Source organism: Ixodes scapularis, unplaced genomic scaffold (assembly GCF_016920785.2).
Source record: "Ixodes scapularis isolate PalLabHiFi unplaced genomic scaffold, ASM1692078v2 PGA_scaffold2__306_contigs__length_199485367, whole genome shotgun sequence".
In the NCBI taxonomy this organism is placed as follows: domain Eukaryota; kingdom Metazoa; phylum Arthropoda; class Arachnida; order Ixodida; family Ixodidae; genus Ixodes; species Ixodes scapularis.
The window spans coordinates 163,101,633-163,116,975 of NW_024609857.1; the positions used below are offsets into that span (position 1 = coordinate 163,101,633).

The window sequence follows — 15,343 nt, forward strand, 5'->3', positions numbered from 1 at the left end:
TCGGAGCAGTTTCCTCAACTTGGTCTTCACTACGGACATCACAAAGGTCCTCTCCTGCGATGTTTATCCCGGCCTCAGTGGTAGCGACCATATGGCCGTGGAGGTGTCTTTTGCAACCTCCTTGCCCAGAAAGGGCCACTTTGCTCGTACTACTTGGAGATTTTATGAAACCGACCACTCTCACCTCGCTAATCTAGCTCATCTTGCGCCTTGGTGCATGACTACCGCAGGAAGGGACTGTCTCTCAAACTTTGACTTAGGGTGCGATTTTGCGAGTGCCATCCAGCGCGAGTCCATTCCTCATTCACTTCGTTCTACCCGGCGGAAGAGGGCCCCCTGGATTACGTGCGAGATTATAAAAGCGGCCAATCAGAAAAGAGCGCATTTCAAGAAGACAGCGCGGCTGCAGTGTGCGGAGACTCTCCGGGCAGCAAAGGACCTTCAGAGAACGTTGAAAGCTGCCATCCACACTTCTCACATCAGCTATGCCCGTAACGTTGCACTCAAGGCCAGGGAGGATCCGAAGCTGTTCTGGTCGTACATGAGCAAGCTACAGACCAGTAGCAACAAGCTAACCTTCGTGAACAACAACGTCCCTCTCACATCCCCACGCGATATTGCACAGTCTTTAACCCCGCACTTCGCCAGTGTTTTCAACGTTGGTACGCTTACACCAGACATTGACCACCTCGTGCAAAACATTGAGGAGAACACGCCCTGCCCTAGCCTCCTGATGCCTGACATAACTCCGTCACTCGAGCACCTCCACGAAGTTTTTCGACAAATTAAGCCCTCGCTCTCACCAGGCCCTGACAACTTCCCACCGGCATTCCTCAGGCTGCTCTGTCCGCAGGTATCCCCATCTTTATTATCAATATTCCAGTCTTTCCTGGACACTGCTGCTGTTCCAGACCTCTGGAAACGGGCCCTGGTGACGCCCATCCACAAGGGGAAAGGCAAGCCTGTGAATGACGTCTCATCGTATCGGCCAGTCTCAGTCACGTCGATCCTGTGCCGAACTTTCGAGCGGATGCTAAATCGGACCCTTCTAGATTACCTGTCCGTCAACAACATACTCTCCTCGTCGCAGCACGGGTTTAGGCCAGGAAGAAGTTGTGAAACTGCCCTGGCCACCATCACGCACTACATAAGCGATGCGCTGGACGACCACACTTCCACGGACCTCATCCAACTAGACTACAGCAATGCGTTTGATACGCTGGACCATCACCTTCTTCTCCAGAAGCTCGTAGGTGTTGGTGTACACGGCTCCCTGCTACGTTGGATAGCTCGCTTCCTTATTGGTCGCTCTCATAAGGTGGTGTTCCATGGGTCTTCGTCTGAGGACTTCACCATTTCCTCGGGTGTGCCGCAAGGCTCCGTGCTGGGACCCACTCTCTTTTCAGTGTATTTTAATGACATGCCGAAGACAGAGAACACCCTGCTTATCCAATACGCTGACGACACAACCATTTTGACCCGTTTGAACCAGCATTCTTCTGGCTCCCGCCTTCAAGACCACCTCTCCCTGATTGCAGACTGGTCTGCTGCCAAACACCAACGACTAATTCCTCACCAAAAGTGCTGCTATGCGCTTCGGTAAGCAAAAGAGTGTGGACCCCCCTTGCTATTCTTTTTCTGGCACTCCCGTGTCGGTCGCCACACACCTTCAGATTCTGGAGGTGACCTTTGCACCTACCTTGGATTTTGCCCTACATATTTCCAGCATCGTGGCAAAGGCACGTCGAACCCTCGGGTTTGTTACTAGGGTGTTGCGTTCCTGCGGTCCGGAGGCCTTTCGCGGCCTGTACACCGCTCTGGTGCTCCCGCGCTTAGAATACTGCGCTTCCATCTGGAGCCCCCACCAAGCCCACCTCTCTCAGCGTCTGGAGGGGACCCAGCGTCGCGCAACACGAACTCTCCTGTCGCGGACGGACTGTACACTGGTCACCTCCCAGATCTATGAGGATCGACTGAGGCGCCTCAGCTGGCAGACATTAGACCATCGACGGGCCGTTGCACGTGTAAGACTGTTGTGCCGCCTCCTGGGCGGTTCGCTAGAGAACACTTATCTCAACTCGGTCCTCCGTATCAGTAAGCGGTCCGGACAACCCGAGCGGCTACGGGCTCGCACAGTTTGCATTGCCGCACGTTTCTCCCAGCTGCGATCGAGGCCTTCCCCTCAGCGCCCCTGGACGTGCGCTTCCCCATCCCAGAAGACCGGGCGGGATCCGCGCTTCTGTGCCGGGCGTTTTCGCGAGCGCGGAATTAATTGTGTGGGGGAGTTGCGTTCGGGTCGGGATTGCGGTGCGCGCGTGGCCCTCGACTTTTGCGGTGATGGGGGGCTCTGTCGCGGGGGAGGGATCGGGTTCGGGACCTGACTTGTAAAGCACCTGACTCGCCCTCCCAGGATGCTGGGCATTCCTCGGTCTCTCCCTGCTGGCGGAGCCTCCCGTCGCGGCGGTGGGATTCGCGCGCGCTTCGTGATTTCGGTTTGGACGCCCTTTGGGGACACTCGGGCCGTGCTAGGGCCTCGCGAACGCCACAGATTGCGTAGCCTTTTTTGTAAATTACGTGCTTCTTGTTTTGTAACGTTTAGCTTTGTTTTCGTTTCCTGGGGGTTGGGCCAACAGGCGCACCAGCGTACGGGCTTCCGCCTTCTGTTTCGCCTCGCACGCCCCCAGGAAAACACCTGCTTGTGCAAATAAAGATTATTATTATTATTATTATATAAATCAGACACAAAATCACAAAGAACACGACGTGCCGCCTCTTTTCTTTAGATTGTCTTTTTGAAACCAGCTCAAGCTCGGGCGTTCTCTCTTCTGAGACGGTTAGGTTAGAACGGTCGCGCATAAAACCCGCGTTTCTCCTACCCGGCCGCTTCCTCCTCTCATTATGTGTAGTTGGTTATAATTAATTAAGCTATAATAATGGTGTAATATTTATAGTTATTTTCAGTCAGGGGAAAGGAGCTTCGCGGGAACTAGAGCCACTAAATGAGCTGCGCTTAGAGTATCGGCACTCCGTTCCCCGACATTGTTGTGGGCGCCGCCATGTTGGTGCCCGTACAGAGCAGACGCAACGGCCGATTGCTATGATTCAAAAGTGTGACTTCCTCAGGGTTAGATTTAGTGTTAGGAAGCTCATGTAATTTTACTTCGCTTTGTCGCGAACTGTTTAAACATTTGTGGAGGACGGAAAGGCGTTTCCTGTGATTTCAGATAAAGCTTCAGATAACTGGCAACCATGCTTTTAAGCCGCAATATGGCCAAGCGTCGTTACTCTGAAGCGCAGCTAATTTAGTGGCACTAGCGAGAACAATGAGGAAGAGGCAGGCGTCAAAAGGCAGTGGCTTGTGGAACGCACGGGGCTTACGTCATGGCCCCTCCAGGTATTACAAGCTCCTTAAGCAAGGGCATGAGTAGTGTCATTAAATAAGCTACGCTTCAGAGTAACGACACTTGGCCATATTGGGGCCTAAAATCATGGTTGCCACTTATCTGAAGCTTTATCTGAAATCACAGGAAACGCTTTTCCGTCCTCCACAAATGTTTAAACAGTCCGCTAGAGAGCAAAGCAATATTGCATCAGCTTCCTAACACCGGATCTAATGCTGAGGAAGTCGCACTTTTGAATCATGACGATCGGCAGTTGCGTGTGCTCTGCACAAGACCCAAAATAGTGGCGCCCACACAATGTCAGGAAACGGAATGCCGAAACTCTAAGCGCAGCTCATTTAGAGGCTGCATGAAGTGAACTCGTGTGTATTTTTTTCATTTTAGTCTTTATTGTTTATTGATTTCAATCATATCGCATAACGAACACATTATATCACACTACGCTTGTGTACTTATTGATCTTAGATTTGTTAACCTGTCCCAGTATTTAAACCATTCATTTATCGATAGTAAATCGTGCAATATATTTTCCAAATGTGCAGGTAAAAAGACACGGACATTGATGATGATACAGACGCCAACGCCCCCCTCGACGATTTTCTGAACATTATAAATCAGGAGTTTTGTCTGCCATCCGGCAGGTAGTGCAACAAAACACCCAAAAAGTTTTTATTGTTCTTAAAATTAGCTAAGCTCTACACCTATCAAGAAACCAAAGCAAAATCATTTTGAAAATCTAATACATCGCAATGTATATCGATTCCATACAATAAATATTATCAGATGCCAATAAATCTGTTTGATGTCCATAAAAGAAATGCGTCAAAAACTGGTACGTTTGGAGGGTTTCTGGAGCGTTATGACTTCGAAAATAAAAAAAAAAAAAGCCATCGTGTCCACTTCTTGGTCAACCATTGTAATTCTAAATGTTATAAAATATTTTATCATAGCTTAACTATTTCCTCAGCGGCATTTGAAGCACCGTGACTCGAGGCACAAAAAAAAAATTGCTGTTTGATATAAAATATCTAAACGAAAAAAAATTACACAGCGTTAGATCTTTCTCTTCATATTACCATGCAATTATAAGTACTCTCGTAGCTAATTTCATTGCCCTAGCGCATTTCATTAAAAACATACTTGTGCTGAAAAATTACAATTTTAGGGCAATATTGGGAGAGATGAACAGAACAAAGTAGTGCAAACAAGAAAGTATATAGTTACATTCTGCTCCGACATCATCTTAACAAAACTGCTCTATTGGAACCGTGTTATCTTTAACAGATCGTTCATGAAATATGAACCAGCGGAGGATGTGAGAATCCGCGCCATCATATTCGTAACGCTGCGAATGTGCATGAACAATATAAACCAATACATACATAATATCAAACGAAAGAAGATGGCATTGCCTTTCGAACTACATCAATCCCACAAAACAGTACTCAAAAGAAGATGAGTGGTGACCTGCCAAAAAGTACCTAAACTGTCACATTCAGTGGGACCGTGGCCTTAAACGTTTCTGTTTTCCCAGTTAAAAAATATAATAAATAAAAGAAGCACCCGCTTTCAGGAATCGAACCTGGGGTCTCTGCGCGGAAGTCAAGCGCGGCAACCATTTGGCCACGAACGCGTTTTGCTCGGTCACGCGCGCGGCAATATTCGCATACGTTTTTGTGATTCTCGTTCTCCACAAACATACAAGAGCAGCGAGGCCTCGCACTCAGCACACACAAAGAGAACGCTCATATTTTCCTCATGAGCTCTACAGTTCACACAGTATGGATCACAGAGCGGTTTGGGTTGGTACAGTGCAGACCGTAAAGTGCTCAGTTGGCACCCAGGCACCTCAGAAGGGGTGCGTCGCTCCTGGAAGGTCTGACGCGTGAGTGCCGCTTTTGAAAAAAAACTTTCCGATGAAGCGTTGTATATCCTTAACAAACGAAGCGAGATTGTCGTCACTTTGAGTTTAGGGGCCTTAGTTGCTTTGTCTTTCGGAAAGCATATTTTGCTGTGTTTTCTTAACTATATATTCCGCAACTCTTTTTTTTTAAACGTTTAATTAGGCGACGCCGAAGACTTTATTATTGCTATACAATCAGTTTCTTCAGTTCCGCTGGTGACACTTGAGTCTGAAAAAGCAAGACGAAAAGCACACACATACACACACAAGTTAAGGCGAAAAAAACAACGTATCGGCATTTACAGGCATGGACGTAAACACTCCGGCATTTAGAAATACACGCACATGCACCACCTGGAATGTTCTGCGCATTGCTGCGAAGGCTCTTTCTAAAGCTGTGGTTTCAGAAAGAACCCCTCCCCCCCTCCTCTCTCTCTCTCCCCCGTAGGGCTGGTTTCAATTAGGGTGCCACAATGTTATTCTGTGTAGGGTGATACCATCGTTTGTAGTACCCGATGTCGACCGTACTCGGTCACAGGGAAAATACAAAGGAACCGCGGAAAACAAAATGTCGCTGTGCACAGTCAGCGCCACGAGCACGCGCATGGTCAAGCTTTTTCACGCGCTCCAGAACAAAAAAAAAAAAGAAAAAAATCATCAGGAACAAAAATTAGGCAGAGGCACTTAAGACTGATTACGTGTATAAATGCGAAAGCATTCTTGCATGCAGCGCATTCCTACAAGCAGTGCGCCACGTCCACCTTTCGCACACGGCGCTCCGGCGCTGACATCAGGCTCTCCCACTGCGCAGGTGCGGGAAACCCTGCCAGCTTCACGACGGCTTCCGCGACGATGCATTGCGTTGCTGTGCTTTTCTTTGTGTTTTATTTCTGAAGCGCGTCCGCTCTGACCTTGCGCGCACCCACCGGCTTCCTTGACGAGGCATTTGCGTGGCTGTGCTTTTCTTTGTGTTTTATTGGAAATGGGAATTTAGGTGCCATGTTTCTGCCACAGATGGTTGCAGGCTTCGCTCCATGGGACAGTTAATGCTTTCACATTAAACTTACCAGATGACACCACTTTAAGCAAATCACACATCATGGCACCCTAGTCACAATAACCGTTTCGCACATTCAGGCTCTCACGCCCCCATCTGTAGCCTTTGATATTACTTCACACAAATGGGGACATGGAGCATGGAACGTTTTCCTACTCTCCTGGTTCTATGGGTTTTATATTTTCAATTCCTGTATGGTGTAAGTAGTAGCAAACGCTCGGCTCTCGTTTCTCCTTCCCTTAGTAACGATTTTTACAGAAAGTTACATTGATTCAAAAGAAGTGAGCGTTACAGTTAAGGCCTGTTCACACATACAGCGGAGCGCTATGTTAGCGCTACGTGAGCGCTCCAAGGAGCGCTCATGTGGCGCTTCCTGGCGCGTGACTTAGTTCTAATATAGCGCGCGATTAGCGCTTTTGTAGCGCTCCTTGTGCCGCGGTTACTGCTGCGGATTAGCGCGTGCACTGCGGTTCCGGTTCCTGTGGTTGGGTGCATCAGCAGCCCTATGGCGGACATGTGGGACGCTGAAATAGAAACGGGACAAATGCCGTTACATACGCAATTCGCGCACCCAGAAGAGCCTTCTGGGTGCGCGAAATCTTTCGCCACCGAGATACCGACGCGTATCCGGCGAACCTTGTTCCCAGGCTGAAGGACGAGAGTTCTTTCGAAGGTAATTATTTTTTTAACTGCGTGTCTTTGAAACCAGGGTCACGCATGTCGAATAGAAATCGATGAGGTCGTACTCAATCAATTAGTCGCTCAGAGTCCATGACTCTGGATCATCTGCCCGACCGTTTGCTTGGAGAGCGGCCCTTTTACTTTCTCTTCTTTCGCCAACAAAGGAAAAACAACAACGGAATCGCCGTGCACGCGCTGTTCCGCAGCAGCAAGCACGGCACAAGAAGCGTGAGAGCGCTAACACAGCCCTTCTGAAGCGCTAACAGAGCGCTTCTGCAGCGCTAACAGAGCGCTTCTGTGGCGCAAACAGTGCGCTGCTGAAGCGCTATCCGAGCGCTACGTCACGCGCTAGGAAGCGCCACATGAGCGCTTACGTAACGCTAACTTAGCGCTCCACTGTATCTGTGAACCGGCCTTTACAGTTTGAAAAGAAAGTTAAATATTGCTACGTTCACGCTAGTTTCGTCAATTCTGAATGAACTAATAGGTAACCGGACAAAAACTCACTTGACAGCAACTCACCGGACAGAAGCTCAACCGTTTTTTTTTTTTGTACTTTTTACAAACCCGGAGAAAAGCACACCTCTTTTTTTTTTGCATTATTTCTAGTAGAACTGGAACCCTATATATTATGCAACGGAGTCGACAGATAAGCCGTAACAGGCACAGAAGCAACGATTTGGGACCAACATTTAGGCCACCGAAGCTGAGTGGAGTTGGTAAGATCAAGGTATACGTTAACTCAAAGTACGCCGGAATCGTTTGAAAAATATTTGTGAGAGGTTCCAAGTGCACCGAGATCTACCAGGGCTGCTGGAAGCAGTGTAGGAGTACATTCGCTTTTAACCAATTGATAAATATCTTTGTTCACATTTACCAAATCATGTGCATATCAAATTTAATTTATCGCTGAATTTCTGTGTCCGACGCATGCACCTAAGTTGTCCGCGCTTGTGTTGAGCCGAACATGAAATCTTTTTCTGGTTAGCTTTTGTCTGGGTTTGTGAAAAAGGGGTGAGCTTTTGTCCGGTAAGATTTTCACCGGTGAGCTTTTGTCCGGGATTCGAAACATTATTACAACAGCTTAGGTGTTAAAATAAAAGGCGGATCAAACAGAACAATCTATACCTTGCGTTCCAAAAAAGTCTGCCACATTAAAAATTGATGGCGAACAAATTATATTCACATGAAAGGCGCTGATTAAATAATCAGCGCCTTACATGTCGACATGTCGTTCAAAATATAGCACATCTCTATTCCAGCTGCGGAGACAAGCTTGACGAAAGTAATCCCTGGAGAAGGGGAACAAGAGGGACAAAGGACAAACAGAAATCTCCAAACACAGCTAGGTGACTGGTGAGCGACCGAAAAAATCCGCCTGGTCCGGGTATCGAACCCGGGACCTCTCCATTACAAGTGGAGCGCTCTACCAACTGAGCTAACCAGGGGTTAGACGTCAGTAGAGCAAACGGGTTTTATCAGCTGCTACCAGTCGAACACCAACAAGGGTGAAGCTTGCAATTTAAAGTTATTATTATAATGCAATTAAATGCAAAGGTGCAAGCGAGCTGGACAAGAATGACGAAAGTAATCCCCGGAGAAGGGGAACAAGAGGGACAAAGGACAAACAGAAACCTCCAAACACAGCTAGGTGACTGGTGAGCGACCGAAAAAATCCGCCTGGTAAATTGCAAGCTTCACCCTTGTTGGTGTTCGACTGGTAGCAGCTGATAAAACCCGTTTGCTCCACTGACGTCTAACCCCTGGTTAGCTCAGTTGGTAGAGCGCTCCACTTCTAATGGAGAGGTCCCGGGTTCGATACCCGGACCAGGCGGATTTTTTCGGTCGCTCACCAGTCACCTAGCTGTGTTTGGAGATTTCTGTTTGTCCTTTGTCCCTCTTGTTCCCCTTCTCCAGGGATTACTTTCGTCATTCTTGTCCAGCTCGCTTGCACCTTTGCATTTAATTGCATTATAATAATAACTTTAAATTGCAAGCTTCACCCTTGTTGGTGTTCGACTGGTAGCAGCTGATAAAACCCGTTTGCTCTACTGACGTCTAACCTCTGGTTAGCTCAGTTGGTAGAGCGCTCCACTTGTAATGGAGAGGTCCCGGGGTCGATACCCGGACCAGGCGGATTTTTTCGGTCGCTCACCAGTCACCTAGCTGTGTTTGGAGATTTCTGTTTGTCCTTTGTCCCTCTTGTTCCCCTTCTCCAGGGATTACTTTCGTCATTCTTGTCCAGCTCGCTTGCACCTTTGCATTTCATTGCATTATAATAAAAGGAGACAAGCTGTAGCGTTGATGTTGCTTTCTTTTCTTTGGTGAAAGAACAGCTGCAAGTGCACCACTGCTACGGTGTATGTAGGTGTTGTGAGGCCAAGTGGATGTGGGCTAAATCTATTTCATGTCTAGTCATTTCGTGGTTTAGTGTAAGAATACTGTCTTGTTATTCCTTTTAACCTTCACAAAGTTCCAAAACTTATATTCCTATAGTCATCGTTGACTTCCAAGCGGTTCACCAGTTTTCTGAGATGCCTCACTCATTTGACTTTTGGGACAAAAAGAAAAGTTCAAGGAAACTTTTTTTTTTCTATTGCATCAGAAATATTTAATAAAATACGCCATTCAGAAATTAAATCAAGCGTGCCGTAACATCCCGAGAGATGCGCCACCGCCGAATTGTGACCTCCCCCCCCCCCCCCCCCCCTACGTTTGCACGAGTTGTTATTTTTTTTAAAAATCACCGAAAGGTTCTCGTAATTGCAGAGACTTGACCATTGGTGACCCGGGCAGAAATGGTGTTACTTAGCCACGGCGGGAGATAAGCGAACATTTCCGACTGGGAGGGACATTCATCATTGGTTCATCACCCCTCTCTGGAATTACAAGTTTCGCAGGTTACGGAATATAAAACTACAATTTGTCTCCTCTTTTTGATAACACACCGAAAGTTAGCCCGCTATTTAATTTTACCCGATATGCCTTCGACTCTAGGTGGGCCATCTCTCGGTATATTACGGTAGTAAAATGCACGTCACGATACCTTGAGATTTAATTTATCTGGCTTGGACCCGTTCTTCATGAACTTCCGTGAAAATGAACACACGTATCTGGGATCCACAGACTGTTCGTCGTTTCGCTCTGAAATGAGGGTCAAACAAGATGTGCATACCATTAAAAAAAAAGAAAGCAAAACAGCAGAGAATAATAGTCTCCGGGATTCACATGGGTATAGAGGAGAAACTCTGCGCCCTCCTGTCACTTAATTAACATCCTACCCGGCCGCTGTTCGCAAGAACTGGGTATTTTGATCCAACAGGTCAATCGAAGCCACGCAGCCGCACCGATCTCCGTAACTTTTTTTCAGGTCTGCGTCAGTGATTTCCCGTACCGTTTTATCCTCGTGTCTACCGATGATCGTGCACAACCTGAACTCAGGTTTGCACCCATTTTCATGACAGTGCATTGACAAATCGTCATACCGTTGCCCACTCACTTTTTGGTTGTGTTCGCGTAATGTATTGTTGACACATCTTCCCGTCTGCCCCACGTATTTCCTGCCGCACGTCAGCGGGATCTGATAAACTTCGCCTTCCACGCATGCTATTAACGGGCTACGTCGCTTTTTTTCCGGCAGCCTACCTGGCGTTTGTGGACGAGGTCCGTCAGTTTCTAGATGTTGGCGAGTTTTTGTTTTGGTGCAGAAAAAGACACCTTAAGGTTAACGTCATTTTTTCTTCTCTACTAAGAATGATTACTAAAACTAAACAGCACAAGCTAAACACCCAATAGAAAGAACAATAAATTTGTACAGAATTAGTTTAATAAACATATCAAGATCTACATAAATTATATAATACGTATAAAAGTTATTATAGGGTTTCGTATGTTCTCGTGTATGTTTATGGGACACATTTAAAACAATATTGTCTCGAGATGGTTAAGATCTTTTATGGCGTTCGCAGTATATGGAAACGTTACGGAACCTTGAATGCCCTTCGTCAGCCAGCTAAAAAAAACTCTGTAGCTTCAAAGCTATCAAGTTCTTAGTTACCGCGAGTTCTTCTTCTGGACTGCCGACGGAACTGCCAGATTCTGATATGTTTCCCCATTCTGCGATTACCAGAGATCCTAATCATCTAAAGTCAATATTTTTCTTATCCTAATATTCTCAAGCTCTCGTTCTTTTTCTTACCCAGGCTAGTTGAATCACATTGGAAGCATTTATAGGCAGGGAGCAAGCCGTTTGCTTCTTGCGCAGGAGTTGCGGTGATGTCGGAGAGACGCCGAGCTCTCATCGGCTCCGATTGAAAGGACAGTGGGTAGAAATCAATACTAGATGCCTTGAGGTCTACCCACTAGTTTCTCGAACAGCCAATAAGAGCTCGGCTTTCTGACATCATCGCAACCCCTGAGCAAGACGCAGACGAACTTGCGCTCCGTATACACTAACGCCCGACTATGACGTCACGGCGCTGCGGTGGCCCTGCTTGGGACACGGCGCATGCGCAAAAGCTTCATTTCACGAGAATCTGGTTTCTACGCACGCGCATTGCCCACACCTGGTGTGGCCAAACGCAGACTCGTTTGTAAACAATGCCTTGGTCTATATTCTTTCTACTAGGGGAGGGAGAACAGCCAGTTGAGAGAAAGGAATATCAGCAAATATTTACTTAATCCTTAGTCTTCGATGGACAGTTTTGGTAATCAGCTTAGATAATAAACATCTACGCAATCCGGGAACACGTACAGACACAAGACAAAATCGGCTCAGACACTGTAATCTGTACGAAGATGCGTTAGAAACCAACTCTATTTCATTGCTTGCCTGATAAACACATGCGTCGCTCTCACCCTGAAAATCGATCCTGACTAGTATTCAGAAATGTCATACTGTCACTGGAGCGTAAAACTTGCACATACCGAAAATAAGGCTGACGAGCAGTGCCACGGGAAGTGTTGCCACGAATCCAATAACACTTGTCCACACGAACGAGATGTGGTAGAACATCAGGATGCCGCTGGTCAAAAGAGAGACAAAGCCGTTGTGCGAACAAATCAGCCACTTTTCAACTTGGTCAATCTCAATCTGAAGAAATCTAACGATTGCTCTGACTTAATTCAGCGAGGGGCGAACTGTTCCTCGTAACAATGTGCTATTTAAAACGAATATTGAAAAGGTTAATTCGTGTGCTTGAGGAGATTATTGGATTACGTCGTACACTTATCCCAACGTACCACGAGGTTGCTAAAGTTGAAGCCTGGGCGAGTTGGTATGACATTCTTAAAAGGTTAAAACAGCGCAAAAAACGAGGGACAAGGTAAAGAAAGACACGGACAGAGCGAGGCCAGGGAGGTTATCCTTCATTCTAAAAACCGACTTGTACACATGTCCCATAGAATATGATTTTATAATCGGTCTGAAATAATTTACAATGATTGAGGTCGGCTGTTCTACTCGGGGAAGTAGCAGAGGTCGCCCTTTTTGGTTAAACTCACTCACTCACAGCTAGCTCAAGATAAAAAGGTAAAAACACACTCACCCTCAACCTCACGACCGCACTCACCTTCAAGTCCTCACTCACAAACTCATGTACTCACCAAACTCATGAGCACATGCCCCTCAACAAACTCACGCCCATATCCGAACTCACCGAAATCACAAACTCACGCCCCTCATCGAACTCACTCACTCACTCACTCACTCACTTACTCACTCAGCGACATCAATAATTCAGAAGTATACTCCTCGCGCTCACCGTAGTCGCGCCACTGGCGCTCGTGTTGCGCGCGCGTTGCGCGGCTTTTACAGCTTCGCCACGGTCGTTGCCGTCGTGCGCCGCTCCGGCGCCAGTCGTCACGTCGCCATGTGATGAAATGTTTCGCCTTTTTGTTTGTTTCGCTTCGACTCCTTCCGCGCGCCGGTCCCGCGTCGGCCGAGCGCTTGAAGAAGGCGCGCTTTGTTGGGATACAAGGGCGTATCATCGCGAGTCTCGTGAAGAAGTAATCTTCACGGTGTGCACTGTGTGATTCAAGCATTCGCGGCAACTTCGTTCAAGTACTCAGTTAGCGTCTGCATCGCTGTTTATTCAGGGGTGAATTATGATTATTCCAACACGCACCACCGTTTGTTTGTATTTTGTTTCTGCAGAGCATGTTGCGAACTTCTCCTTGATCGTAGGACGGTTTGCAAGGCAATTCGTTTTCAAGTAGAACTATTTCGAAACTCTCTGTCTTTATATTTATCGTTGTTCACACAGTTTATTTCCCTATAAAATAACTGTCTGGTACATTTTTTTTTCTCTGGAAGAAGGAACGATTTACAAGCTTGGTATCATATTATTGTATATTAAATTTTCTTATCTTATCTCTCGTTTTTTATTGCACCGCACATTGCAAATAAATCTGTAACGTTCTAGTCTACCGACTTTGCACTTCGTAAAATAATGTACTTTAAAGATCCTGCCATAAAATCGTGATTGAAGGCAGATACCTTCGGTATTCTTGTTGCTCAAACAATGTGTGCTCGTGTTGAAACCTGTCAATATGTTGAATACGAATATCTGCAAACTATACGTACAAAGTTGTGTTTTCTATTAAAATTTTGAATAGTTTTTGATGATTGGGTAATGTTTAATTTGTCTTCGTTCATTTGAAGGAAGAAACGGCTTACTAGTGGAGGCGCGGGTTCTTATACTTTCGATTATTAAATATCTTCACTTGGAACTATTGGTAGACTAATTCGGATATCCACGCTATAGACCGTTTTATAGTGGATACCGCCATTTTGACTGCACGAGAGAAGAAGGAAAAGGGCCACCGGCGTTTTCCCTCTTGCTGGAGCGGTAAAAAGAGTGAAAGTCCCGGATGAGAGGCTTCGCCGATTTTGGGTGTCTGCAGAGCCCGAACTTTGTTGGCTCTTTCATTTCTGTTTTAAACTCGCAAACCCAATTAGAGCCACAGGCTTGGATGGCGACAATCCTTCGGTCATCGGGACACCATTGCTCGGTCATAGGGTGCACAAATAAAGACAAAAAGCGTCGAATACTGTCCGAGGACCTATGTAGCTTACACGGAATCCGGCAAGTGCGGCTGCAATGTCTTCAAGCTCCATCGCTTCCCAAATGACACCGATCTTCGGTGGCCATGGGCAGTGCCGTACCAACTCGTTTTTGAGTGGGGGGGGGGGGGGGGGGGGGGGGGGGGGCAGACCCCAGACCGCCCCTTCCCCGGGGCGCACGTTTTTACTAGTGATGGGCCGAACTTTTGCCGATTCGAAAATTCGGCGGAGCCGAACTTTTGCCAAACTTTCTAAAGATTCGGCAAAGGTACAGCAAAAAATACACTGTTACCAGACTTAACGTTATTATTTAGTTTTTTAACAAAAAAAAAAAGGTTTTGTTTTTTGTCTTAACTTAAATACAACATGTAGTGCCTATTGACACAATTATTACTAATAATAAGGTGAGTGTATTAAGGTGGCGATGCAAGCGAGTTGGTTCATGACTTCTGAAATTGGGAGACAGCGCGCAAAAGAACGAAGACGACGAGAGAAGAGCACAGGACAAGCGCTGACTATCAACTGAAGTTTTATTAAAAACGGCTCAAGCAAGAAAACACCACACAGTCAACCAACGCCAAACAACCAATGGCGTGTCGCTCACCAGTCATCTATAAAATCTATCTCTTTTTTGTGAAGATAAACAGAAGGTTGGCTGACGCAGTGCCCCGCGCCAGCTTTTTCTTGCAGTTTTTGGATTTACGGCTGCAATTCACTGGGCAACATGTGTGTTGGCGCTACAACCCGCGAACCAAGAAGGAAATTCTGCCATACGATTCCGCCCACTCCAAACTTGTGAAACGAAATATTGCCACGTCATGCCTCCAAGCTTCACTGTACAGGTCCTGTCACCATGCCATGCTTGACAGCTATGAAGCCCAGGTCAAGCGACTTTTAGGAGCAGGATTTCCTCTTTCTGTTTTGCTTGGTGTCTCTCAGACACTCTTGAAAAAAGTCAAGAGCGGTTCTCAGGAACCAAAAGTAAAGTCTAAACAAAGGCCTCAGGTTGTCCCATATTTACATAAGGTTTCACATAATTTAAAAAAAAGTGGCTAACCGGTTCAATGTGCCAATGGTTTTTTCAGCGCCTCAAAAATTAGCACAACTTTTCCCGCGCGTAAACCAGGCAAGCAGTAACAAGATGACATGTACTGTTAAGCATGTCAACAAGTTCGTGGATTGCGTTGTGGGTGTCATCTACAAAATTCCATTGTCATGCGGACGGGTTTACATTGGAC

The 15,343-nt window shown here is 46.6% G+C and overlaps 1 non-coding gene across 1 annotated transcript; it reads left to right on the forward strand.

The window, feature by feature from the left end:
• Positions 1-8,803: 8,803 nt before the first annotated feature.
• Trnar-ucu lies at positions 8,804-8,876 on the forward strand. Its single transcript has one exon. It is a non-coding gene; the product is annotated as a tRNA-Arg (tRNA).
• Positions 8,877-15,343: the final 6,467 nt, after the last annotated feature.